This window comes from Rhinatrema bivittatum, chromosome 3 (genome assembly GCF_901001135.1).
Source record: "Rhinatrema bivittatum chromosome 3, aRhiBiv1.1, whole genome shotgun sequence".
Lineage (NCBI taxonomy): Eukaryota > Metazoa > Chordata > Amphibia > Gymnophiona > Rhinatrematidae > Rhinatrema > Rhinatrema bivittatum.
This window is the reverse complement of record NC_042617.1, coordinates 540,228,627-540,256,395: the sequence shown is the minus strand read 5'-3', so window position 1 is coordinate 540,256,395 and position 27,769 is coordinate 540,228,627. Positions and strand designations below refer to the sequence as shown.

The following is a 27,769-nucleotide window of genomic DNA, read 5'->3' as shown; positions in this document are numbered from 1 at the left end:
TGCCTCTGTGGCTACTGCCGCTCCGTGCATTTGTCCTTAGGGGAGGTTTCAGCAGACAGAAGAAACTGCTGCACTGGTCCTGGAGTTATCCTTGACTGACAAAGAGTTTGGAAAGGAGCTTCTTGTACTGGTGATTGAGAAGAGGGAACAGAGAAAGAAAAAGAGAAAATAGCCTGCTCTACCAACATGGTACTGGGAGAACTCATGGAGGGAAGGGTATTTATCCCTACGAGCTATTTTTGAGAATTCTGTGGAGAGTTGTGGAAAGAGATTTAATTTGCATTTGTGTGTTCTTTTTGGACTTACTTTTTATTACCTGCTCACCATCATCTATAAGGACTTTATTTTCAAAGAAGAACTGATCTGGAGGTCCTTTACAATGAGGGAGGACTTGCGTTTTGCTCAATGTATGTAATGCAGGAAGGATATTAGTCGAGGGAAGCAAGTGGGGCATCTCACAAATGTTGGTATGCAGCATCACCAGCAGAAGCAACACCCATTAGAATTGGCATCAGGGGATGGTGGCAGGGGAGGGGACCCCTTCTGCCACTGGAAGCAAAAGCCAGAGGAAAGGAGTTGGAAAGGGGAAGATTTTTCTTCAAGCTGATCTCACGGCCCCTTCCACGTGGCAGGCCAACAGTCCCCAGCCAAGCGTCCAAGGTAGCAACCCACCATAGAGGAAATGGGGTAATGCTCTATAGCACTGCCCCGGGGCAAGAGGCAGGCAGTATCTAAAATAGTAATGAGGACCATCAGGGATATGATTGCCTTTGAATGCCAACCACTGCAAGTAGTAGAGAATGTGAGCTTTAAGTGTCTTTTGCATGTTTTACCCCCTAATTACAAATTGACCTCTAGGACTGCATTTAGTAGGATAGTCACCTCCACGCTGTACAAACAGTGTCATAGTTGCATGCAGGTGCACTTGGCTAAGGCAGAGGGGAGTAGCATCCATTTCAGCAGCATTATCTGGACCAACCAAAAGGCTATGCATTCTTATCTCTCCTTGACAGCACACTGATGGGCCCTGGCTGAGGTAGGGGCTGGCAGACGTTCTAGCAATGAAGGAGCGTCAGGATGCAGGTGAGCTTTGCTGTACAACCAGTTGATGCAGAGCCCCCATAGTAAAATATTCTATCAGTCATAAGAAAAATGATGGAGGGTTGGCAGCTAGACCAAAGAGGCAGGAGTCTTCAGGCAGGTTTCTTTCTGCCAGATTGTGGTAGATATATAGAAAAGCCAGTAGAAGATGGGGTTTTTCTGGGTATCTGTGTTTTGTACACTTGCTGCACCTGGCAGTGAGGGATGCCTTGGCCCTTGGGGCTGAGGCCCAACAATGAAGAATCTGATAGAGAGGTGCAGGAAAATAGTAGTGAATTTCCATAGAAGCATGAAGCTAGGGCAGCTTCTCCATGAGAAGCAGGAAGAATTTGGGATGCCTCAAAAGCAACTGATTCAAGCTTTTGGCACCAACTGTAATTCTACCTATATAATGTTGAAGAGGTTAGTGGAGCAGCAGACACTCCTTCATCATCTGTCTCTGAAAACAGAGATAGGTGTGTATTGTGCTTTGGGGCATCAAGATTGGGTAGTGATGAGGCAGCTGATATAAATTTTGAAGCATTTTAAGAATGCTACAGAGGATTTGAATTCCAGAAGTGCCACTCTGGGCAGGATCATTCCTATAGTAAATATTCTGAAGGAAATGTTAGATGGTTTCCATGAGCAAGAGGGAATGGAAGAAGAAGTGCTGCATTTTCTTGACTCCTTGCACAGCAGGTGCAAGGCAGACTGAAACCTGTCACAGAAAACAATGCATACGTGCTTAGTACATTTTGGGATCTATGGATGAAAGGAAGTCTCACCATCCAGTCTCAGTATCTCATATTCCTCAAGGGGATGCTGGTAGCTAGGGTGCATGAAGAAGAGCACCAGAAACTGAGGAACAGTGGGGATGTAGTACAGGAAAAAGTGACCACCTCAGAGTGTTGTGCAAGAAGTAGAAGCACCCCATCAGTTAACAGTTCCTTCCCTACCTCAATATGCCTAAACCACATTGCTCACAAAGAACCATCTCTCCTAACATAGGTCACAGCTAAAGCTGCTGGCAAGTAGAGATGTGATTTGGCTGAACCTTTTGGTTCGGTCTTCATTATCGGCCCGCCGCGGGAAATTTCGTTTTTCTGCGGTTCGGGCCGATTATTTTTGCCTTCCCCGAAAAAACCCCGCCCAAACCCACCCCAACCCTTCAAATGTAATTATTTTCAAACCCCCCCTAAGATTTGCCAAAAGTTCCTGGTGGTCCTGCAGGATCCCGGGAGTGATCTCCCTCTCTCGGGCCATCAGCTGCCAGTAATCATCTTTAAAAAATGGCGCAAGCTATCCATTGCTCCTACCATGTGACAGGGGCCGACCAATGGCACCGGTAGCCCCTGTCACATAGTAAGGGCAAAGAGCCACCAGTGCCATTTTGATTACTGGCAGCCGACGGACTGAGAGGAAGAGATCGCTCCTGGGACCCCCACTGGACCACCAGGGACGTTCGGCAATTTTTTTTTGAGGGGGTGGGCAAGTCTTGGGGGATTGGGATGGTGGGGGTTGCAATTAATTAAATTGAAGGGTTGGGGTGGGTTGGGTTTGTGGTTTTTTTTTTAATGTGCCCTTTCTCCTCCCCCCCAAAAAGATAGGAAAACCACACGAAATTTTGTGAGTTTTCCTTTCGTTTCGTCAGCCCCCTGAAATGCAACAAATTAGTAAATATCATCTTTATTTCCTATTTCATTGCAAACGAATGCATATCCCTACTGGCAAGTGAAACCTTCAACCCGCCCTTGCAAAGGAGACCCAGGCACAAATTTCTATGACACACTATCTCGCAGAGCCTATTGAGGAGATGGACACAGAAGTACTGTCATATTTTGCACACAAATCTGACCCGATGTAACCAACATAGCTCAACATCACCTTTCCTTCCCACCAAACAGCATGCCCAGTGAATGTGTCTTCTGTGAGCCTTCCTCACTCAAGGCTGGCATCAGAGTTGATGGATAAGCTGGTCTATTTGAAAATCAATCTGTCTTTGCTTGAGATTCCAGAATTTCCAAGAGAGTGGCAAGATGACTAAAAGCACCTTATTTCATTTATTTATTCATTTAAGAATCTTAGGCCTGGATTTATCAAAATGTGGTAAGTACCGCATGCGATAGCAAAAGGGGTGTGTTTTATGCTAATATAGTATTTATCGCAATTTGTGATAATTACCTGTGTGAAGAGCTAAGTTAGTGCACATTGCGATACCATTTCAGATTCTGCGATAAGTGTCAAACCTGATGTATTTCCTGCATTCAACCACTGGGGGACCAGTTTTTCAATGATCCCAGACACATATATGTGTGAGAGTCCATCAAGCTAGGTTGAGAGAACATTGCCCAAATCTCATCTTGGAGTGAGTTTCCTCACTCCGAAGGCCAGCAAATCTTCACAAGAGACCACTGTTCTGTTCGTAGGTGTCACGTAGCATGTCTCAGTGGCCCCTAACCCCCTACACACTTACCTAATCCCCACCTCGAGTTACTAGGTGGGCCTACCCTAGGGATACAAATACCTGCCTATGGGCCATGATATTATGGCCAGGTGCTTGCTCTCTCTCCCTCTCTCTCTCTCTCTCCTTCAAATCATCTCAAATAATACAGGACACATCACAAATGGTGAACCTTACCACATGGTCACAGCCACTAATGCATTTCAAAGAGGTGTAGTTAAAATCTGCATAATGGCTGTGCAATAGCTCTTTGCAGAGTGGCTAACCCAGCCCACACTCCTCCCATTTTTGGAATTTGCATCGCACCATACGATATGGTGCGATCGCATGTGGTAAACACGTTTTCGCATGCGGTAAAGGCCTATCACATGCGAAAACACCTTACCGCATTTTGAAAAATGACCCCCTTAGTCTGCTGCCTCTGACAAGTCATTTGGTGCAGGTTACAGAAGACACACATAATAAATATAGACCTTTTTAAAACAGCTTACAACATACATTATTCCCTAAGACATATATAATTAAACAATGCTAGCTCTAAAAAGAATGCTCTTTAATTCTTTCCTAAATTTTCCAGATTGGGCTATGCTCTTAATTGTGGGGGACAGAATTACACAAAACAGGGGCAAGGTATGAAAAGGCTCTGTCAAGGGTGAGTTGCTTATGAAATTATTGTACTGGGGTTACCTGAAGTAGTTGAGTCCCCACTGTCCTTTCTTACTGGCCTATACCATTTTAATCTCTCAGCAACACTAGTTTTATGTTCTGCATAGAGCATCTTGTGAATCAGTGTCAACATTTAAAACTTTGAACAATATCTCATAGCCAGCCAGTGCAAGTCAAGTATGACTGGTGAAATTTGTTCTCCTCATCTTTTTCCACTTAGTCGATGTGCTGCCACATTCTGGACTAATTGTAACACATGGACGAACTTATCAGGGAGCCCAAACCATAAACGTTTACAGTAGTCCACATGACCAATAACTAGGGACTGTAATACTGATGTAAACATATTTGTAGGCAGAACTGATTTTTGCAGCCTTAGTAATTTTAACCTATAAAGGCAGCTATGGCTACATGCTGGACATGTGCTTTCAGAGTCAGTTCAGAGTCTAATATTATTCCAAGAGTCTAATATTATTCCAAGATTCCTAGCTTCCTTTAACACTGTTAAGAAAGTCCCTTCAAAAGATACAGAAAAAATCATCAGTTGGTGGAGAGCACTTTCTAACCCATAGTAACTGGGTTTTGGCAAAATTTAAAGCCAACCTTTGCCCAGCAAGCCAGTCCCGTGTGGATGAAAGGCATTATTGAAAAAATGGCTGAGGAAAAATATCATTCTCATCACTGGAGATATGCAGTTGTATGTCATCTGTATAGATATAGTACATTATGCCCATGGTTTTTAAGTATTAAATGCCCAATTTTAAAAGGGTCACACGCGTAAAACTGGGGTTACGTGCACTGCCGGGTCTTGTGCGCACTGCACGCATTTTAGAATGGGCCTGACCACGTGTGTAACCCTCGTTACATGCAGACGTGCTGGACCTGCAAAAGGAGCAGGTCGGGGGGGGGGGGGGGCGTGGTCTGGGTAGGGAGGGGCAGGGCGGGCCCAGTCAACGCCTTTAGTCGCTGTCCCAGGGAAACACAAGCTGTCAGCCGGCCGGCGCATGAAGGTTACTTCTGCTCCAGAGGAGCAGTAAGTAATGAAACAAAAAATACGTAAGTAGCTAGGAAGGGGATAGGGGTCGGGGAGGAGAGGAGAGGAGAGGAGAAAGGGTAGGAAGGTTAGGTAGGGATATAGGGAACTTGTGCAAATTCGCATAGCAACGTAACGCAGGCTTCCCCAATTCCCTAGCCCCTACCCTAACCTCCCTTCCCCTTCCCCTCTCCTCCCAACCCTCTAAACCCTTTCTCCTACCTGTGGATGTTTTTATTTTGTTGCTTACTGCTCCAATGGATACCCTTTCCCGGTACAGTGGCAAATAGCCGCTGTACCGGCCACCTCCAGCCCCGCCCCAGGACCACCCCTTCCCGTCCCCCCCAGACTGCCCATTTAACTGGGCCTGGCACTTTGGCACGTAACAGGGGTTACGCGTGTGGCCAGGCTCTTTTGAAGATGCGCATAGCGGGGTCGATTTTATAAATCTGCGCCCACGGTTACTTTTGTTCGCGCACCAGGCACAAACAAGAGTACGCGGGATTTTAATAGATACGCGCATAGCCGAGCGTATCCATTAAAACCCGGGGTCGGCGCGCGCAAGGCTGCCCAAAATTGGCAGCCTGCGCGCGCCGAGCTGCGCAGCCTGCCTCCATTCCCTCTGAGGCCGTTCCGAAATCGGAGCGGCCTCGGAGGGAACTTTCCTTCCACCCCCCCCCCCCCGCACCTTCCCCCCTTCCCCTATCTAACCCACCCCCCCAGCCCTGTCTAAGCACCCCCTACCTTTGTTGCACAAGTTACGCTTGCTCGAGGCAGGTGTAACTTGTGCGCTCCGGGCCGGCCGCAGGGGCACCATGGTCCAGTCCGGGGGCTGGTCTGGAGGCCGCGGCCACTCCCCCGATGACGCACTGGCCGCGACACGCCCCCCCAACACGGCCCCCGGAACGCCCTCGATGATGCACCAGCTGCGACACCCCCCCCCCCCCGACACGCCCCCGACACGCACCCCTAGGAAAGTACCGGGACTTACGCGCGTCCCGGGGCTTGCGCGCGCCGCCGAGCCTACTCAACATAGGCTTGGCGTGCGCAGGGGGAGTTTGGGCCAGGTTTTCAGGGGGTACGCACGTATCTTACGCGTGTACCCCTTTGAAAATCTGACCCAGCGAGCGCAAGGCCCAGCTACACGCTTAACCACTGTTTTTTGTGCGCTGGGGTTTTTAAAATCAAGCCTTTAATTATTTTTCTTTGGTACAATCATCAGCTTTAGCTAATGCAGTAGGTTCTTTAGCTTTGCATAATAAAATTGAGGAGCCTGAGAATGTTGTTAGATCTAATAACTTAACACCTGTTAAATTTTTCTAAGGCTAGATGGATATCTCCTTTGGAGTTATTTAATAAATATGTACATGAAGCGTTACAATATACCCAAGATAGAGAATTTAAGCTGTCTAGGTGCTACTACATACCTGAATTCAAGAAGAATGCAAAAGAAGAGGGCTCTATTGATTTGTTAGCCCCTCTAGATAGCTCCAATCAGTCTGATTTCCTTCAGAGTTCCCAAAATAAGATCTCTACGAGGACCACCTTGTTGGTATCTTTTCTATATTCTAAAGATAAAGACTTGGTCCTCAGACATTATTCTAGATCTTGGTCAGAGCGTTTGGATAGAAGATTCATATTTTCACAGATGTTTCAAGGGAGACATAATTACAAATTAATCTTTTTCTACAGCTTAAACAGAATATAATTGCAATTGGTGCATCTTTCTTCAAGTTCCCCTGTAAATGTGTTGTGACCTTTCAAGGGAATACTTTCATTTTTAGTGATCCTGCTCTTTTGCAAACATTTCTTTTGGATAAGTCATGTGTCTCTACTGATTAGGGGGATACATGGGTACATAAAGGGGTAATAAGAGAATATAATAACAGCCCTGTCTATTATGTTATATTTGGATTGATTTCTTCTGCCTCCATAATAATAATGGGGACTGGTACAATGAGCTATTTTTGTGTTTTTTGTTTCCTGTAATGTAATCTAATATTCAGTTTTTTTTCTTTTTTCAATTTATTATTGTAAATTGATTAAAATTGAATAAAGATTAAATTATTAAAAAAAATAACAGCTTTCTTGGAGTAATCTAAATCTGAAATCAATATATTAGTGGAGTATTCCCATGAAATGGATAAACAATGGTCTTTAAGACTGTTTTTCCAAATGAAAGATACCCACTTTGAGGGGTATAGAATATCACTTTGTCCTGTGGCAGAAGCATAGAAAACTGTTTTTGTCTAAGACAGCGAGAGATACTCTCAGCCCTGGGGGCAACCTTTCAGTTAAGATTTCCCTGTAAATGTGTTATAAAACAGCAAATAGTCAAGTATCTGTTTTATGATCTAGTACAACTGGAAAGTTTTCTTATTAGCAGAAAGCCCCTAGCTTCTTGATGTATACCAGAGGGGATAATATAGAAAGCTGCATTTTCTTTTCTTTTGAGGTTTCCTGCATTTGTCTTCTCCAATGGTAGTCTCAGTTTTCAGGTTTCAGAATTTTTTGTCCTCTTTTCCCTTTACTTGGATCTATATATTAATGAATACCTTTGTTTTTCCTATGTCAAGATTATTCTTGATTCCATCCATCCAAAATTCCATTTTGAATTCCATAAATAAAAAATTAAAAAAAACTATGTCAAAAAAATGGATGTGGATCCCAAAATATATATTCTTTCAAATGCAACTTCACATTTCTCTGGGTATTTAAGGGCACATATAACACAAAGTGTAGCCAATTTCCATTTATCCTGTGATGAACAATAAACATCTGGGTAAATCCTAACCAAGTGCTTAAATAGTTGGCCACATTGTCCAGGTATATAGTATTTTAAGCTTGTACTGTATATGCTTATGTATGTCATTTTGTTTTGTTTTTATCTGTTTAGTTTAATGCTTTATTGCTTATTTTATATATGTATTTTATTTTATTTTAAAACATTTATATACCGCATACTCACAAGACCACAACAGTTTACAAGACCCTTACATGCATAATTAAAACAAGATTATATTTAAAAACAAACAACGTTACTCTAACCAAACAAAAGTGCCAGACACTAACATCATCAAGAGGCATGTCTCATCTCTTTCACCTACTATAAATAACCTGAATGTTTAATGGATTGTTGCTACAGTCCTGATTCTAGCTTGCCAGCACCCTCACTGACTGTTTATAAATTTTCTCTGGAACATCCATGTTTTTAAGCTCTTTTTAAATGCTTTAATGTCTGTCATAGTTTTCAGATATTTTGGCATGTTATTCCATAGGATCAGGCTGACTACTAAGAAGTCCAGGAAGGTGGAGGATCTTCATCGGATGACGTACGAGGAGAGATTGAAGAATCTAAATATGTACACCCTGGAGGAAAGGAGGAGCAGAGGTGATATGATACAGACTTTCAGATACTTGAAAGGTGTTAATGATCAAAAGACAATGACAAACCTTTTCCGAAGGAAAAAAATCAGCAGAACCAGGGGTCATGATTTGAAGCTCCAGGGAGGAAGATTCAGAACCAATGTCAGGAAGTATTTCTTCACGGAGAGGGTGGTGGATGCCTGGAATGCCCTTCCGGAGGATGTGGTGAAGACCAGAACTGTGAAGGACTTCAAAGGGGCGTGGGATAAACACTGTGGATCCATAAAGTCAAGAGGCTGCCAATGAAGAGTGGGTGACTCGCCAGAATGATGGCTACTGCCTGGAGTCAATACCCTTATTAAATAAACATACACAGGCTTACGGTGACTCCAACATCGCTCTAAGCTTCAACAGCAAGAGGAAATGTGGAAAAAAGGATTCACACTCACAAAGAGGGGAGTAGCTGGCTTGTTACGGCGGTTACTACCCCAAATCAAATAAGCCTGATACTTCACTTTCAATGCATATACAGCAAAGTTCTCTGATTCAACGGCAGGGGAGAAGAAAAACTGATACTTCACACATCCAGCAGAGCTCTCTGCTTCAACGGCAGGGGAGAAGAAAAGAGGGTTCGCACTCACAAAGCGGGGAGTAGCTGGCTTGTTACGGCAGTTACTACCCCAAACCAAATGTGCCTGATACTTCACTTTCGATGCACATCCAGCATGGCTCTCTGCTTCAACGGCATGGGAGAAGACTTATACGTCACGCATATCCAGCATAGCTCCCTGCTTCAACGGCAGGGGAGAAGAAAAACAACCAATAAGGGCTAATAACATAGTCTGGGTAAAACAAATAAGCATGGGTGCAGCTTGCTTATTGCGGCGGCTACTACCCCTAACGAATCAAGCTAGATATTTCACTTGGATGCAGCTCCATCACTGCTCTCTACATTAAAGGTGGGGGTGGAAGGGAATAGAACCAAGAGCTAAGAGAAACAGATAAGTATGAGAGAAAATATGTGTGAAGCTTGCTGGGCAGACTAGATGGGCCATTTGGTCTTCTTCTGCCGTCATTTCTATGTTTCTATATGTTTCTATGTTTCTGATCTCTTCCTGATGTGCTTGATGTAAGGATGGAATCTCCAGCAGCCCTTGCTTAGGGTGCATAAAACTGGAGAAGGAGTATAGATTCTCAGGTGTGAACACAGCCACGGTGCTTTAATGTTTACCAATTAATGTATGCACTAATGTTAATACCTCAGATTCAGTTCTGCTTTAAATAGGAAGCCAAAGAAGGGAAGCCGTTCAGATGTTACATGGTCAAACCTTTTTTGACCTGACAATAGACATACAGCTGAGTTCTGCAGCATTTGTAGTGCTCGAAGTATACTGTTTGGTAAGCCCAGAAAGAGAGAATAACAATAATCAAACTGGAGCATATCAAAGCCCGCACAACAGACCTGAAATCCTCTGGATCCAGTAAAGGTTCCAAGTGGTTGAGCATTTGAAGCTTAAAATAACCAGAGGATCCGTAGCGCTAAAGTTTGTAAATAAAGAAAACGGGTAACCTATATTAACTGAGGTAACCTTCATGTAGCAGCAGCTACTACCTTAAAAAGAAAAAAAAAAAGAAGCTTGCTGGGCATTTTGAATGGACCTTTTCTGTCCTCTGTTACTATGCTATTATGTTATAACTATTATGCAGACAATTGGTTTCCCATACACACAGGGGCTTTTGGGGTTAAGAGAATTGATCCCAACAAGTATTGTTTTTTTGTTCTTATATTGATGTCTACATTTCTTTCTTGGTTAAAGAGGAAAGAAGTCACCAGTTGCACGTGAAAAAATATGCATCTGAACTTTTTCTAAAGCCTCACAATTGACACAGACATGCATGTAGAATATTTTATATCATTTGGGCTCATGCTTTAGTCAGCACTATGTATAAACGTTTTCTTCTTTTCTTTCTTTTTTTTTTTAATAAGCTTTCTTGTTTGCTGCTGTATTATATGATTGAGTCCTCACAATTGAAAGGTATTATCTTGGAAATGGGGCCAGATGAATTACTGCGGGCTGCATGTTGGCAGTGATACTGAAACAAACAGCACCTGGTTGGGTAAAAGTCATTCTAATCTGATTGCAATGCCTTGTGTCCCACCACAGTGATAATTGCTGAGAGACTGCTGTATTATGCTACCTCTATAATGCATATAATACTGTTCTTCAAGGCAATGAATTAGATACTTTAGTGCTGTGATAAAATGCAAGTGGGCATGGCAGTTTGAATGCCATCAGCAGCATCTCATCTACAGCTGTAAAGATTTGTATTTCTGCCAATTGTCAGTTTTGAGAAAGTTGTGATCTCTGGCTGGGTCCTTTAGGGTATTTTTCAACTGCTTTCAAAGGTTTGATAACTCGTTTTTCTAATATGCCAGTGGAAGGCATCCAGAATTCAGCTTTGAAAAATTTCCAAATGGGAAATGTCTGTGTATGCGCAGCAGAGGCCATGTTTCAGCTAGTCAGATATCTGCATATATACCCGACATGAAATCCCAAGATTCCTGTATTAGAAAATGCACATCTTGATTAGTAAAATAATTGGACATCCTGGAAGCGAGTTGGTTCCTTCACTGAAGCTGAAAAGAAACAAAGGCACTAAAAGATTTCTATCCGTACGATACCCAAGGAAATATCAGAAAGAAGACTAAAGCCAAGGTGCCTGCAGGTCCGAGTACCTGTGCTAAAAAAAGGGAACGCCTGGATCCCCAGGCAGGCAATTTCTATCCATATCATTGCTTTTATATCTGCTGTAATCCCAAAGCTTGAAATACAAGCTTTCTCAATATAAAATAAATTCTGAAAAATGTTTAGATTCCCAGAATTCTGAAGTTGATGCTTGATCAGAGAAATTTATAAAGGACCACCAAATCTCAGTGTGTTCACATATGGTATATGCTAATTTCTCACAGACAGGGACTTCTCAAAACTTGTTCAGCCATAGTTCTACCACTAGAAGTTCAGACGTTTTCCAGGTCTCTGCTAAAGTTAATTTTTCCCATTTCTTTCACAGCGACTCATTACTCCTTTGCCTTTTAATCTTAATCAGCATTGGCCACCACAGTCCCATTATATTGTGATCTGCAAGCAGATGGCTAACAAGGACTAGTCTTTATTCATCAGTAAATAATTAGTATGACATCTGGCTATTGTGGGTCTGAACGTTCAGCAGCTTTTGACTTCCATGGGCTACCAGTTCCTTCACCACAGCAAACACTCTCACTGCCATCCCTGTCTAGCCCAAGAGCAAGACCCCAACTCAATCATCAAACCCAAGTCCCAACCAATTGTAATGATCAGTTTTATCTCTTAAGCAATGACCTTGAATTTCCTATGAGTAGAGACCTTCTATGTCTGCACTACATGGCCTTAGTCCAATCCTGGGATTAGAGAGTTAGGAGAAGGGCGTAACCATTCATAATAGTTCCTCTCCTGAGGCTTGCTGGAGTGGTGAGCTCCTGGGTGAATAAGGAAGGGGGAGTAGAAGGAGCAGTGTTGTAGTCTTGAGATGCAGTTGAGAACTTAAGTGTGTTTTTTATTGTTTTCACCCCATTTTTAGGCCTTCAGCCTAGAACCTGGGAGTGACACTGCCCTTGCCAGCTCCCTCACAGGTCTGGAAGGGAGTGCTTGGAAAAGGAGATGGTTTTGTAAGATTTTTTTGTTTTTCAAGACCTGTGCCTGTCCTGGGAGGCTGTTTCCCTTCCTTGAAAGGCCAGAAGGGTCTTGTGAATTCTTTCATTCAGTTCAAGAAGGAAAGACAGTGACTGAAGTGTGCAGAGAAAGACAAGGAGTATTTTCCAGCATTTTTACCCTTTTCTACTTTGGTTTTTAGGAAGGAAGTTTTAAGCCACTCTTCTTTACCCTATGGCTAGGAAGATTTCAGAACTGTCTTTCCAGTGTTAGACCTTTCCTGCAGAGAGGTCTACTATAGCAATTTTGGAGAGGAGTGCTGGAGGAAGGAGTCATGACATCTAGAGACCCCCAAAGGACATGTGACTGGCAGGTTTTTTCGTCAATCTGAAGTGCATCTGGACCTTATGTATTCTGGGGAAGAGAATCCCTCCACACTTAGGATACCCCCAGACTATCTGGGACACTTAGTTTTCCACTCCCTGGAGGGGAAGCTATTCTTAGGACCCAGCACTGAGGGACACTTCCACAGAGAGAGACACCAAATCTGTACTCCAAGAGAACATTTTGAACCTGAATGTAACTGGAAACCATTTTATTTCTGCAATTTATTTATTTATTTATCTATCTTTGTATACCGACGTTCGTGGTAGCTTCACACCGGTTTACAATACAAATATCAAAATCATAAACTAAAATACATACATAGCACAGATCATAAAATAACTATTTAAAACATCAAATTCCCTTATAAAATAACATAAAATGCTAATTTTGAATAAAATGCAATTAAAACAACAATAAAAAACCCACAAATGATAAAAGATAAATAAAGTAAGAACCTACAACCTTCATTAAAACAGCTCATCAAGTAAAAGCCTGTAAAAATAACCGAGTTTTTAAGTTAATTTTAAAAGTCTGTGTATTCTCTTGTAGCCGTAATTCAGGTGGTAATTCATTCCATAATCCTGGACCTGCCAGGGATAGTGCTCTTTCTCTCACCAAATTCAAATGTGCAGATCTGGCTGACGGGATTGTTAATAGACCTTTCCCTACAGAATGCAGATTATGCTGTGGCGTGTGTAGGCATAAAACAGCATTAAACCATTCGATTTTATCATTAAAAATTGTTTTGTGAATTAGGACTAAAATCTTGGGGGTAGATTTTAAAACCCCTGCGTGTGCGCCGGCGCGCCTATTTTGCATAGGGCGCCGGCGCGCGCAAAGCCCTGAGACGTGCGTAAGTCCCGGGGCTTCGTAAAAGGGGCGGGAGGGGCGTGTCCGGGGGCGTGTCTGGGGGTCAGGGGCGGTCCGGCGTGGGTCTGGGGGTGTGGTGATGGGTTCAGGGGCGGGCCAGGAGGGCGGTCCCAAGTCCCCCGGCACTGCGGCCTGTGCCGGGGGATGTGAGGCGGCGCGTGCAAGTTACGCCTGCTTCAAGCAGGTGTAACTTGCCCAACAAAGGTAGGAGGGGATTTAGGTAGGGCCGGGGGGTGGATTAGATAGGGGAAGGGAGGGGAAGGTGGGGGGACATGGAAGGAAAGTTCACTCCGAGGCTGCTCCGATTTTGGAGCGGCCTCGGAGTGAACGGAGGCAGGCTGCGCGGCTCGGCGTGCACAGGCTGCCGATTTTGTGCAGCCTTGCACGCTCCGACCCCGGATTTTATAAGATACGCGTGGCTACGCGCGTATTTTATAAAATCCGGCGTACTTTTCTTCGCGCTGGTTGCGCGAACAAAAGTACGCGCGCGCGTACTTTTTAAAGATCTACCTCATATTTTATACTAAAAGAGATGGGTAAACCAATGCAATTCCTTTAAAACTGGAGTTATATGATCATATTGTCTGGTATTTGTTAAGAGTCTCGAAGCTGCGTTCTGGAATAACTGTAATGGGCGAATGGTAGATGCTGGGAGACCCAAGAACAGGGCATTGCATTAGTCTAATTTAGATAAAATCAAAGCCTGTAAAACTATTCTAAAATCACTAGTGTGAAGAAGTGGTTTCAATTTTTTAAAAATGTGTAGCTTAAAAAATCCTTCTCTTAAAAGTGTACTGATAAAATTTTTCCAGCTGACTTCACTGTCTAAAATAAGTCCAAGATCTCTTACTTGATGTACGATAGTATATCTAGGCTTAAGGGATTCGATTTCAAGCAAGGTACTATCGTTTAGTTTATTGCAAATTAGTAATATCTCAGTTTTGGAATGATTTAGGGAAAGGCTCATATGAGTTAAGAGTTGTGAAATGGTTCCCAAATAAATTTCCCATCGTTTAAGAGTAGTCTCTATGGTATCTTTGATGGGGAGCAAACTCTGAATGTCATCCGCGTATATGTAGTGTGTGATTCCTAATCTGGCTAAGAGCCTGCACAATGGCAACATGTAAATGTTGAAGAGTGTGGCCGATAAAGATGATCCCTGAGGATCGTCTCATTATTTTGAACCCAATCACAATAAACTTTTAATCTGGAATACTCCACTAGTGAGTCCAGCTTGTTTTATTAGTGTACCTGCCCCAAAGAGCTGATAGTAACATACAGGGAAGGCATTCCACTCACTCACCCTGGGCCTAGAAGGACATCCTTCTCCTCATAGATCAAAAACCCACACCTCGGGACAAAATGTCTGGTGAGTGTACAGTTACGACTTAGGCCCGGAATTTTTTATGGCCCCATCAGAATTCAGCCAACATTCTGAACTGGGCTTACATATGTGTGTTTCAAGCTGATTTTAGGATTCAATAAAGAAATACTATGTTTAGGTTCTTTGTTTGTTGTTGAAAATGTTTGTGCTTTTTATTTTAGAATGTTTTTATCCTGAAAATATAATAAACATTAATGCTGCTGGAAAATAGCTATCTTACCATGCAGCATACTCAAAAGCTTCAACATTCTTCATTTTACCAATGATGCTATGTTTTGTTACTAGCATCATGTTGTATTTATTCTCTGGCTATCTGTTCAAAAGTTTGGCATTCATTGACATCAAAATCACATCAACTATTGCTAAGATCTGTTAAATTATAATGGAAGAAGCCAGAGAGACTGAGATCCCAATCTCAGTTGGCATTATAAAAAAAAGAGTAAAAAAAGGGCAGAATGTGTGAGAAACTGAAGTAGTTGCCAACCATTATCATTTTACATGCAATACTGGGAAGAGTGCAAATGTTTTTACAGAAATCAGCTCAACAAGAATACTTTCAAGTCAGTTAAGTGAGCCCTCTTATCATGATTTCTATAATAGGCAAATGTTGCAAAAAAAAAAAAAATCCACATTAAAAATCTTATAGTTTTTAAAGTATTTAATTTTTCTTCTGCTCTGGTCTAATTGGACTTGGCTACCCTTACTAATAAGGAAAGACTGGTAGAAGTGAAAGTGTATGTCTAGGGAGGCTTTCTATCAATGGAAGTAACCTTGGGATGCTTGCCATTTGCCATAGCTCAGAGGAAATTTGAAAATTTAATTTAAATTCTATAGCTCAAACCTTGGGACTGCATTTCCTCAGGGGATGTGATTTGTGGCAACGAGCACCTTTTCTCTGGTTATTGCCTTCTGTGAACCATGATGGAGGAATCAGCATTGAAGTTTTCATCTCTAAGAAACAAAAGGCTGAATAAGAGAAAAAGTGCAAACACTGACTTTTGTTTAGTACTGATTCATAGAACACTTTAGCAATACAATTTAACTTACTTAGTACGGGACCTGCAAATTTAGGTATAGGAACAAATCTCTATAATTCTTAATAATTGGTATATATTTGAGTGAGGTTTAAAATGTACAAGTGAAAACCCATAGAAATTGGACAGCTGTGCTGCATGGTCCCTTGTTTGAATATAACTAGATACTCCTTTTTTGGGTGATGCCTAGTAGGATATTGGTCAAAGCTGTGCATGTCATGTCATATCATCTAAGCATGATAAATGTAATATTCATTCACTGTGAATTGCCTGTGGATTGAACTACTGTCTTTGCTTCTCTTGTAAATAAACAGACCTTATAGAACAAACACTGACGTTGCAGTGTGACCTTTATAGTTAAGAATTATTTCCTCTAAAATGAGAAAGGACTTGTAGATATCCATTCGGTGAACCTCTGTGACTGTGCAATGCTGTTGGGTCTGGCCAGTCCTCAGAGGCTACTAGTCAGTCCTTGACATGTAGTGATTCACCTCAGGCTCGGGGGAGGTTCTATAATGAGGCAAGGTGAGGCGGCAAGATTTTGAGGCAGCAAATTTGCCCCTGAAACCTTCCTGCCATGGCCACCTCATCCTGACTTTATTAAGCCTTTTTTTTTTTTTACTTCCTGGCAGAAGAGAAGAAGAGGGGCTGCTGGCACTGTTTCCCAAAAGGAAACCTGCGGGGCCACAGCAGAGCCATGCTGCCACAGGCAGAAGATAGCCGTGCAGGGTCAGAAGAGAGGCCTTCAAGGCTGTGGCAGAGCCCATCCTGGCTGGTGGCAGCTGAAGAATGAAAGAGGTACGCAAGCTGCCACCACTGGAGCCCAAGTCAGTGGCGGCTGAAGGAATGGAAGAGGGGCCACTGCCGGAGCCCAAGCCGGCGGCGGCTGATGAAATGGAAGAGAAAAGCAGTGCTGTCTTGTCGAAAGTGACAGTGTGGTAAGCGCGGCCTTAGTAAGTGGAAAAGCAGCGCGGCCCCACTGCCAATGCTGCTGATTCTGGCGGGCCGCGCTGCTTTTCCATTTACTAAGGCCACGCTTTCCATGCCGACAATTTTGGCGGTGCCACGTTGCTTTGGAGAAGGAGGAGCCATCAAAAGTAGTCCAATGCTGGCGTGGCCCCATAGCTAGAAGTCATTCCCTTGGCCACATGGGCTGATGAAGGAGATTGCTTCAATGCATCTCGGGCATGGGCATGACCCTCAGAGAGCCACGAGAAAAAATAATTTCTGTATAAACATAGCACTAACTGCCAGCACTCAAACAGCAACAACCCTACCTATGAAAGTTAATACTACAAATATTACACTAGGCCTAAAATAGTAATACACCCCCTATTAGGAAAACAGAACAAGCCAAACTGCTATAGATCCCTACATAGAAACTACACACTAATGGAATAACTCACTTCAGTCACACATGCAAAACACAGAAGAGACCATACAGTATAAATAGAAATGTACAGACAAAAATTGAACTGGAAAATGCAACAAGCCAAATTCTGTATGTACTGCAACAATATAAAAAACAGAAACATTACCATGCCTCATAAAGCAAAATTAGTAAAACCATACCAATAGAAAGAATAATTCAAAACATTTAATGAATAGAATAACATTCAATAATTAAAAACTCATATAAAAATCTTCCAAACATCAATAAAATATTTCAAAACAGACACATCGAATAACACCCAACAATTAAGATAAGGATTCTAAAAAAATTCCCTGCTATCCATACCTTGGAACTTTTGATTTCCAGATGCCCTGAAATTGTCATGGATTAGCAGGCAGAGTAACTAGGGTAGTTGTGCACACACATGCTCCCTCTCATACAAATACATACTCTCTATCACGTCCCCACATATATACACACATGCTCTCTCTCACTCCCACACACAAACTCACATGTTCTCTCTCACTTTCCTACACAAGCACACATGCTCTCTCTCCCCATGCAGCCAAGCATCTTACTGGCTTTTACTGACACTTTACCCACCTGTTTGGCCACCTTAAGACTATCAGATACAATCATCTCCAGATCCTGCTTTTCCTTTGTTATTAAAATAATCTTACCTCCAATATTGTACTTCTCCCTTGGGTTTTATCATCTTTGCACTTTTTAGTATTAAATCTTAGCTACCAGACCCTAGAGCACTCCTTGAGCTTCGCTTGATCACTTTTTATGTTTTCCACACCTTCCTGGCTGTCCACTCTGTTACAGATTTTGAGACCGATGCAATAAAATTCTCATAAAAAATGTGCATCAATTATGGACGCACGTTTTTTCAACACATGCGCATGCTATCTTCTGTGCCCTGGATGCAGTATTCAAATGAAACTGAAATGAAAAGCACGCAAAAAAAGTGTGCGCTGTTCAAAACAGATCATTCGCAATGTTACACATTTTATTGCATTGGACGTCCATATAGCGTCGCATGTGTGATATGTGGATGCCTATATCTGTTAAAAGGACTTCTGTCAACTAATACATGAAAATTTCATTAAAAAATTAATATTTTGAAATTGACTTCTGCTCCCCCAATGTGACGTCAGCAAGTGCGTCATAATCCTATTCACAGGGTATATACATCGCTCCTGGGAGGCAACCTGTCCTTTTGTGCTCAGTTGAGATTGGTTCTGTACATGATGCAGACTAGGGATATGAATCGTTTTTTGACAATTTAAAAAAATCGTCAGATATTTTTTAAATCGTCAAAACTCGTTAGAGTGGGCGAAACAATAGAAATTCCCCCGATTTATCGTGAAAAATTGTTGATGGGGTTAGTGTCCACTAACGGGAGTTATTTGGGGGGAGGGTGGGAAAACCGGCACACCAAACTCCTAAACCCACCCCGAACCTTTAAAACTAATCCCTTACCTTCCCCCACCCTCCCGAACCCCCCAAAAACCTTTTAGAAATACCTGGTGATCTACTGGGAGTCCCGGGAACGATCTCCCACTCTCGGGCCGTCGGCTCCCATTAATAAAAATGGCGCCGATGGCCCGATAAAAAAATCCCACCCCGACCCTTTACAAATGACCCCTTTGCTTCCCCCACCCCCCAAAACCTTTTACATGTACCTGGTGGTCTAGCGGGGGGTCCGGAATCCATCCCCTGCACTCATACCCTCGGTGCTGGACTGGTTTCAAAATGCCGCCGATCGCCTTTGCCCTCACTATGTCACAGGGACTGACGGTCGGCCCCTGTGTCATAGTGAGGGCAAAGGCGATCGGCGCCATTTTGAGTACTGGCATCCGACAGCCAGAGTGCAGGAGGTCGCTCCCGGACCCATGCTGGACTTTTGGCAAGTCTTGTGGGGGTCAGGAGGGTCCCCCAAGACTTGCCAAAAGTCCCTGGGGGTCCAGCGGGAGTCTGGGAGTGATCTCCTTCACTCGGGCCATCGGCTGCCAGTAAGCAAAATGGCGCCGATCGCCTTTGCCCTCACTATGTCACAGGGGCTACCGGTGCCATTGGTCAGCCCCTGTCACATGGTAGGAGCACAAGATGGTGCCAATGGCCATGTGACAGGGGCTGACCAATGGCACCGGTAGCCCCTGTGATATAGTAGGTCAGAGGCTATCGGCGCCATTTGATACCGGCACGGAGTGTATGAGTGCAGGGGATGGCTCCCGGACCCCCCCCCCTAGACCACCAGGTACATGTAAAAGGTTTTGGGGGGGTTCGGGAGGGTGGGCGAGCTAAGGGGTCAATTTTAAAGGGTCGGGGTGGGTTTTTTTTAATCTGCTCAGGCCTCACTAAAAAAAAATTGCGAGGTGAATTGGAATTGGAACAGATTCCGATTCACATCTCTACCGATCAGATTTTGTTCTCCCTCCAGTCGAACCTGATCGTTAAAACGATTGGGCACACGATTCACATCCCTAATGCAGACTATTGTGAACTGGTGCCTTGATTTGTGGGATTCGCTATTGCAGGAGATTGACTTACCTTGCTTCAATTTCTTCATTTTCAAAAGGTAAGAGGTGTTTGCTTTCTGCTTGTATGTTTATTTTTTCTATGTGTACAAATTTGTTCATATTTTTTTTTAGATTATATTTTACCTTTGCTTGATGGCTGTGGGTAAACAGACATCCCGGTCCTGGAGGAGGAATTGGGCATCCATTAAAGATTTACCGATGCCTGTATAAAGCATCCATACATGGGTTTTTTATCGACACTCCAGGCCTGGATGTCGGTTATAAGATTCTACAGACGCCTCATTCTGCAGGAGAAAAACCACCAAGACAGGCTTCCCTAAAGACTCTTTTTAATGGATGCCCAAGTCCAGCTGCTTTCCTCAGTGGGCCTCTGTTAAAGTCATTTATGGACACCCAAGTTCCGGGGGTCAGTTAAAGGCGACAACCATGCTTTGCAGAAACATCAAAGACTTGGGCGTCCATTACAGGCCTCTAAGGCACCAACCACTCTACTTATCCAGGGCTAGGCATCCTTTTACTCTGGCCTGTTAATGGACTAGGAGCCAGTTATAGGCCCAGGAATTGGGCGTTGATAAAAGGCCCAAATAAGGACAACTCTACAGGCATCCAAGAATTGGGTGCCCATAAGTATGACTTTAACTGATGCCCAATTCCTGTATGCCAACAAAAGAAGCCAGATTTGGGCGTCCATTAAAGTCCTCTGTTTTCCTGCTATCCGGAAGGCTGGTTCTTTTGCCCTTGTAATGATTGCCTGTATTCCTATCTGCCATGCTATCCGGGAGGCCTGTTCCTTTGTCCTTGCAATGGTTGCCTGTTTTCCTATCTGTTCATGCTATCTGGGAGGCCTGTTCCTTTGTACTTTAATGATTTCCTGTTTTCCTATCTGCCATGCTATCCAGGAGGCCTATTCCTTTGTCCTTGTAATGATTGCCTGTTTTCCTATCTGTCCATGCTATCCGGGAAGCCTGTTCCTTTGTTCTTGTAATAATTGCCTGTTTTCCTATCTGTCCATGCTATCTGGGAGGCCTATTCCTTTGTCCTTGTAATATTTGCCTGTTTTCATATCTGTCCAAGCTCTCTGGGAGGCTGGTTCCATTGTCCTTGAAATGACTGCTGTATGTGGTAGGTCACTAGGAATTGTTTGTGGAAAGATTTCTGAATTCGTTTGTGGACAGTATTACTTGTTGTTTTCATGAATCACAGTCATTTTGCAATTTCCAATATGAGGTGTACAATGTTTTTGTTCCCTTTCACATTTCTGACAGCGACCAAGTTAAATGGAGAATATCGGTCACAATGCAAATGGCCAAGTGAACGGACAGATGAATAGAGGGAAAAGAAAGCTGTCTCAGGAGGCTAGACAGGCTGCTGTGCAGGAAGAACAGGCAGGCCCCAGTGGTCTCCCATGTCCACCGAAGCGTGCATGCAATGTGTGCTTCTCCGATGCCGAGAAAGAGCAGCTGTGCTGGAGCGTCGGTGAAAACTACAGAGTGCTTTTCAGATCCAAGGCTTCCGCATTGTCTATGAAATAAATTTGGGTGTGAATTGCAAAAGAGGTCAGTCTTCTGGAGGTCAAGACATGGGATGTGAAGCAGATTCAGCACCGCTGGCATGACACCCGCAGGGAGGTTAAAGAGAAGTCAGGGAAAATTGAGGCATCAGGGAACAGAACAGGTGGTGGTCCTGCATGCAATCTCACATTGATTCCCTTTGAGGACCTGATCGTGTCAACTCTGCATCCTGAGATGGTGGATGGAGTGCCTGCACCCGTCGGAGGTGATACAGGGCAAGGAGAAGGAATGTTTTTTTATCAGGATACTGTGTTTGCATTGATGTTTCTTTTTTGGGTGCTTGGGTGGTTAACACATGAGAACTAATTATTGACTTTCTTATCCTTTCTTGCAGCTCCAGCATTGAACAACGTAGACACCAAGAATGTGGAAGATGGTGTGGAAGAAGATCCAGAATCTCCTCCTACACCGGAATTCATATTTCCTGCCGTATCTGAAGAGTACCCTCCCCCAAAAAGCTAACTGCTTGAGGAGAGCCAGTCCGAGCACCCTTGGGCGCTAATCTTGTAGGAGGACAGCCAGGAAACATAGTTGGTGAAGACTACAGGGGCCCCAGAATAGCAGCAGGAGGAGGAGGTGGCTGGCATGCCCATCATTTGCGTCTGTTCCAACAATATGGTGACCGACCTGATTTCATGGCTACAGGATTACAACGCAACTGTTGCTGAGGGGTGGAATGCAGTCCACTCGGTTCTCCTACAAATGCAATGTGATAACGCTGCGGCCATGAACACTATGACCTCCCTGATGGGCAAACTTATCGGGGCCATGCAAGACTTATCTAAAGCCTTTAGATCACCGAACCAACAGTGACAGTTGTTTTTTCTTATTTCAATAAAAAAGAGTTTTGTTGTCTGTGACCACTGAGTTATGTGTCTTATTTACAGGCTGAAATGTCCTTCAAAATACTAATGTTTAATAGCTGGCTATTTTTTACCTTTATATTATGTTTTAATCAGCTATGATTTTAAGTTTCCTCATGCGTTGGAAGCCAGGAAGAAAAACACATGAGATTGGTGGTCCAACAACCATTTTTGTTTCATGGCACACCTGGAACAGGGGCCACTTTATTGTAGAACAACACCCACTTTCCCATCATCACTTTCTCTTCTCTTTTCTTCCCTACCCCCCCATTTCTATTCATCAATACTATCTCGTTTCTCTCTTCCAGCAACCTCATAATCATGCCTCTCCACTGGTATCATCATCTTTCTCCCTTCCCAATCCCCACCCAACCCTGGCATCACCATTTTCATCATCATCACCATTCCTCTCCCCCTACCTCTTCCCTCTCCTTTTTATTATTGCCCCTGCACATTACCTTGAGCAATGGAATGGCACCAGAGGGCAGCGCTGGTCATTATAGTTGAAGATTCAACAGGACAAGCAACAAGTATTCAAACCTTTATAAAAATATAATTATTTACAAAAATTAAAAATTAAAATTTCTCAAAAAAAAAAGAAAAGGAGGGTGTTGGGATGGAGGGCAGGGATGGTGTTTGGGTCCCTGGGGGATGAGGAGGAGCATCACTGGTGGGGCAATGATGGCCTACTTGGCTGGGGCCAGGACAGGGCCATAAGCAATTGAGCTCCAGCCACAGATGACAGCAGCTCATTCGTATGCTGCTGGCCTTGTACAAGCTCTGCCAAGTTGGCCCCCACATACACCAGGAGCCCTTCCATAGTATCCATACTGAGGTTCAGTTGAACCAGCAGAGCGAGCACAGCATCCAAGTGTGCCTCAAGTGAAGAAGACCTTCCTTCCTCCCGAAGCCCTTCCTCAGATGCTTCCTCTTGCTCCTGTGGATGGTGGGCTGCTGATGGAGCATCTATGGAGGGCTCCTCATCATTTATTTATTTATTTATTTATTTATTTATTTATAACTTTTATATACCGAGGTTCAATTAACAAGATTAATTATCACTTCGGTTTACATTACAACCAGCAAAATAACATAGACAAAGTCTTGTTTTACAATGAACAGGGAATAATAACCTGGATAAAACAAAGAACAGGGAAGAAATAACCTGGAAAACATAAAATGGGTGAAGCAAGTATAGAGAATAGGGTTTGTACAACTTGGGCGAAAAGCAAGGAAATTAAATAGGGGAGGACTGTGAAGGCTTTTATTACATCACCTTCATGAATGTGGTAGCTCTGGAACTGTGTTAGTGGTTTACCTCTTGCGTGAACCATTATCAGTGCATTGAGTTTAATAATGAGTATTCTCAAGGGCCTGAAACTACTACTGGACTGCCTCAAGGCTCAGCAGTTTGAGCTATGCTATTTAATACATATTTAACACCTCTATGCAATGGATATAAACTATGGGCCAGATTTTAAAAGGGTTACGCGCGCTGAGCCTATTTTGCATAGGCTTGGCGGTGCGCGCAAGCCCTGGGACATGTGTAAGTCCCGGGGCTTGCAAAAAGGGGTGGTCAGGGGTGTGGCCAGGGGGCATGTGGGCGGTCCGGGGGCATGGCTGAGTGCCCTGACACAGCGGCCTGTGTCAGGGCCTGCCGCACCGGCACGCGTAAGTTACTACTGCCCGGAGGCAGTAGTAACTTTTCTGATAAAGGTAGGGGGAAGGGTTAGATAGGGCCGGGAGGGGAAGGTGCGGGGGAGTGGAAGGAAAGCGGCCTTGGAGGGAATGGAGGTCGTCATCATCAGTGATGACGACCTCCTCATCCTGCAGGGACATGGGGGGGGGATGGGGAGGGGCACCGGACAGATAGGTGGTGATGGTTCGGCCACTGGTGTTGCTAATGGTGATGGAGATGAGGTCATTGCTTTCCCACTGGTGGAGGTGGCGGCGGTGGTGGCACTTGGCCATTGTCCTCTTCCTCCTCCTCACTGGCGGATGTGCTGAAAGTGTCTAAAATAATAAATTCCAAAGCGTTGGGGAAAGGGTGACTGAAGAGAGGGCTGGAGGGAGGTAGTTGCCAAGATTTATCGATTATACGCAACAAATAGAGACAAACCAAAATTTGATTAAACCGGTCATTGCCGCAAGTGATTACTTATTATTACTTAGAAATTATCGAACATATATGCCGCAAGATTCCATCATTTTAGTGTTCAATGTGGTTCCTTAAAAGTATATATTACAGTGATGTATTTATTTCTTGTTTTATTGTACTGTAATGTATATTTTAAGGAAACTTTCTCAGTATGGACCTTCCATAGCGTCCATACTGAACCACAGTATGGAGGAAGGGCTCTTGGTGTATGTGGGGGCCAACTTGGCTGTGATTCCAAATACACTCACCATCCGGCTGCCCACGCCTGGCACAGAGGGCCTGGAGCTATTCCCTCTCCTCATGCCTTAGCCTCCTGGCCCTCTTTTTCAATACCTCCATTTGGTGGTAGAAATAAAAATGCAAACATTACTATGCAAACAAATGATGCAGGGCCTACAGCTCCCACCCAGTCCATATTTCTAGCTATTTGTAGCAATTTGTGTCTGGATTGAAAATCTGCACAATAATGCACCAATGTGTTAACAAAGGCTTATGCTAAATTTCCTGCTTTAATACCCTACTGTAATCCTCAACCAGACTCACCTCTCAAGGAAATGACACTTGGGCATTGAATCTCACCCTGAGCACCAGCTAGGCAGCATCTGCCTTTTCTTGGTTCCGCCAGCACCCAGGGTGAAAGTAAAGGTGGTGCTCATCTTCAATAATAAGATTTTCCAAAAGGCAGATCACCTCAGCAAAATTTGGCAATTGTCCGTGAGGCATGCTGTTAATGGTTCCGCACAAAATGGACTTCTGGGCGTAGCCGCAGGGGAGGGATGTGCAAAATCATGCACACAAGGACCCTTGTGATGAATGTTTCAGATGTCGAAGTCCAGGGTGTCTTGTAAAGGCCCAGGATTTGGGCATCTGTGAACAGCCTTATCTTATGAAGTGCATGAAGGAGGTCCAAATCCTGGGCCTTTCACAGATGCCCCAGACTTAAGCATCCATGTCAAGATGCCCTGGATTTAGGCATCAGTGAATGGCCCTTGTGATGAATATAATGGACGTCGAAGTTCAGGGTGTCTTGTAAAGGCCTAGAATTTTGGCGACTGTGAATGGCCTTATCTTATGATGTGCATGACAGAGGTCCAAATCCTGGGCTTTTCACAGATGCCCCGGCTTGAATGCCCAATTCCTGGGCCATTATATTCGTCAAGACCTGGCCCAATAAAGACACCCAGAAGATGGGAGTCCATGAACGGCTATAGACAATGGATGCCCAAGTATGGGGCATCTGTGAAAGGCCCAGGTCTTGGGCATCATTAATTAACAAGGGTCTTTTATGAATGCTCAAGTCTTGGGCTTGTTGAAAAACATCCAGAACTTCAGCATCCATTATATGCTTTTGGATCCCACCCCACAGCTCTGATAGTCCAAGGAGAGGGTTGCCAAAGCAGGGTGCTTGCGAGAGGGTGAGGGGACACATGCCAGTGATGGGAATTGGCAAGAGGGCAAGAGGACACTGGCCAGTTATGGGAGTTGGTGAGAGGGCGAGAGGACACAGGCCAGCGATGGGAGTTGGTGAGAGGGCGAGGGGACACAGGGCAGCGATGGGAGTTGGCGAGAGAGTGAGGAGACACAGGCCAGTGAAGGGAGTTGGTAAGAGTGCAAGGGGACACAGGCCAGCGATGGGAATTGGTGAGAGGGTGAGGGGACACAGGCCAGCAAGATTGTAAAGGACATACATGAATCCACTGAAACACTCCAGTAAACAAATGCAATTAATGTATTCACTAAAAACTAAACAAAAATAAAAAGAAAACAAAAGAAATTTTGGAATCTTGATACATCCTTCAGTCTCTCCCTTTGCCTCCAATTACAACTCCTGTAATAGAAAACAAAAAAGAATGGATTTAGATTTGTGCACAATTAAGCAGTTTATTCCCAACATGATCAATATCTCTGAAAGAGGAGAGGGGTTATTTGTATTAGTGATGTGAATCGTTTTTTGACGATTTAAAACAATCGTCAGATATATTTTAAATCGTCAAAAATCATTAGAGCCGCGATACAATAACAATTCCCCCGATTTATCGTCAAAAAATCGTAAATCGGGGGAGGGTGGGAAAACCGGCACCCTAAAACCCACCCTGACCCTTTAAAATAAATCCCCCACCCTCCCGAAGTCCCCCAAATGTTTTAAATTACCTGGGGTCCAGTGGGGGGGTACCGGCGCGATCTCCCGCTCTCGGGCCACGGCTGCATTAAAAGAAATGGTGCCGGTGGCCCTTTGCCCTTACCATATGACAGGGCAAAGGTAGCGCCGGCGCCATTTTGGTTCCTGTCACCTAACGTCACGAGTGCAGGAGATCGCTCCCGGACCCCCGCTGGACCCCCAGGGACTTTTGGCCAGCTTGGGGGGTCCTCCTGACCCCCACAAGACTTGCCAAAAGTCCAGCGGGGGTCCAGGAGCGACCTCCTGCACGCGGGCCGTATTGCCAATATTCAAAATGGTGCCGGCGCTACTTTTGCCCTCACTGACATAGTGAGGGCAAAAGTAGTGCCGGCGCCATTTTGACTTTTGCCCTCACTATGTCGACATAGTGAGGGCAAAAGTAGCGCCGGCACCATTTTGACTTTTGCCCTCACTATGTCGACATAGTGAGGGCAAAAGTAGCGCCGGCGCCATTTTGAATATTGGCAATACGGCCCGCGTGCAGGAGGTCGCTCCCGGACCCCCGCTGGACTTTTGGCAAGTCTTGTGGGGGTCAGGAGGCCCCCCCCAAGCTGGCCAAAAGTCCCTGTGGGTCCAGCAGGGGTCCGGGAGCGATCTCCTGCACTCGTGACGTCGGGTGACAGGAACCAAAATGGCGCCGGCGCTACCTTTGCCCTGTCATATGGTAAGGGCAAAGGGCCACCGGCGCCATTTCTTTTAACGCAGCCATGGCCCGAGAGCGGGAGATCGCGCTGGGACCCCCCCACTGGATTCCAGGTAATTTAAAACATTTTGGGGGGCTTCGGGAGGGTGGGGGATTTATTTTAAAGGGTCGGGGTGGGTTTTAGGGTGCCGGTTTTCCCGCCCTCCCCCGATTTACGATTTTTTACGATTTAAAAAAAACAAAAACCATGACGATCAGATTTCCCTCCCCCCCCAGCCAAAATTGATCGTTAAGACGATCGATCACCCGATTGACATCCCTAATTTGTATCACTGATAAGAACTTACATGAGAAATACTCCGCAATGATCCTTCAGCAAGCCTCCGAGACTCGTACTGTGTTGTCTGCTTCCACTGCTGTCATAGAAGTGGATCTGGTGGCATATT

General features: G+C 44.3%; 1 protein-coding gene across 1 annotated transcript in view; it reads left to right on the top strand.

Moving 5' to 3' along the window:
• Positions 1–27,769, top strand: part of LOC115088274 (sodium/potassium-transporting ATPase subunit beta-1-interacting protein 2-like) — a 780,772-nt gene that overhangs the window by 660,310 nt on the left and 92,693 nt on the right. The window lies entirely within an intron of this gene.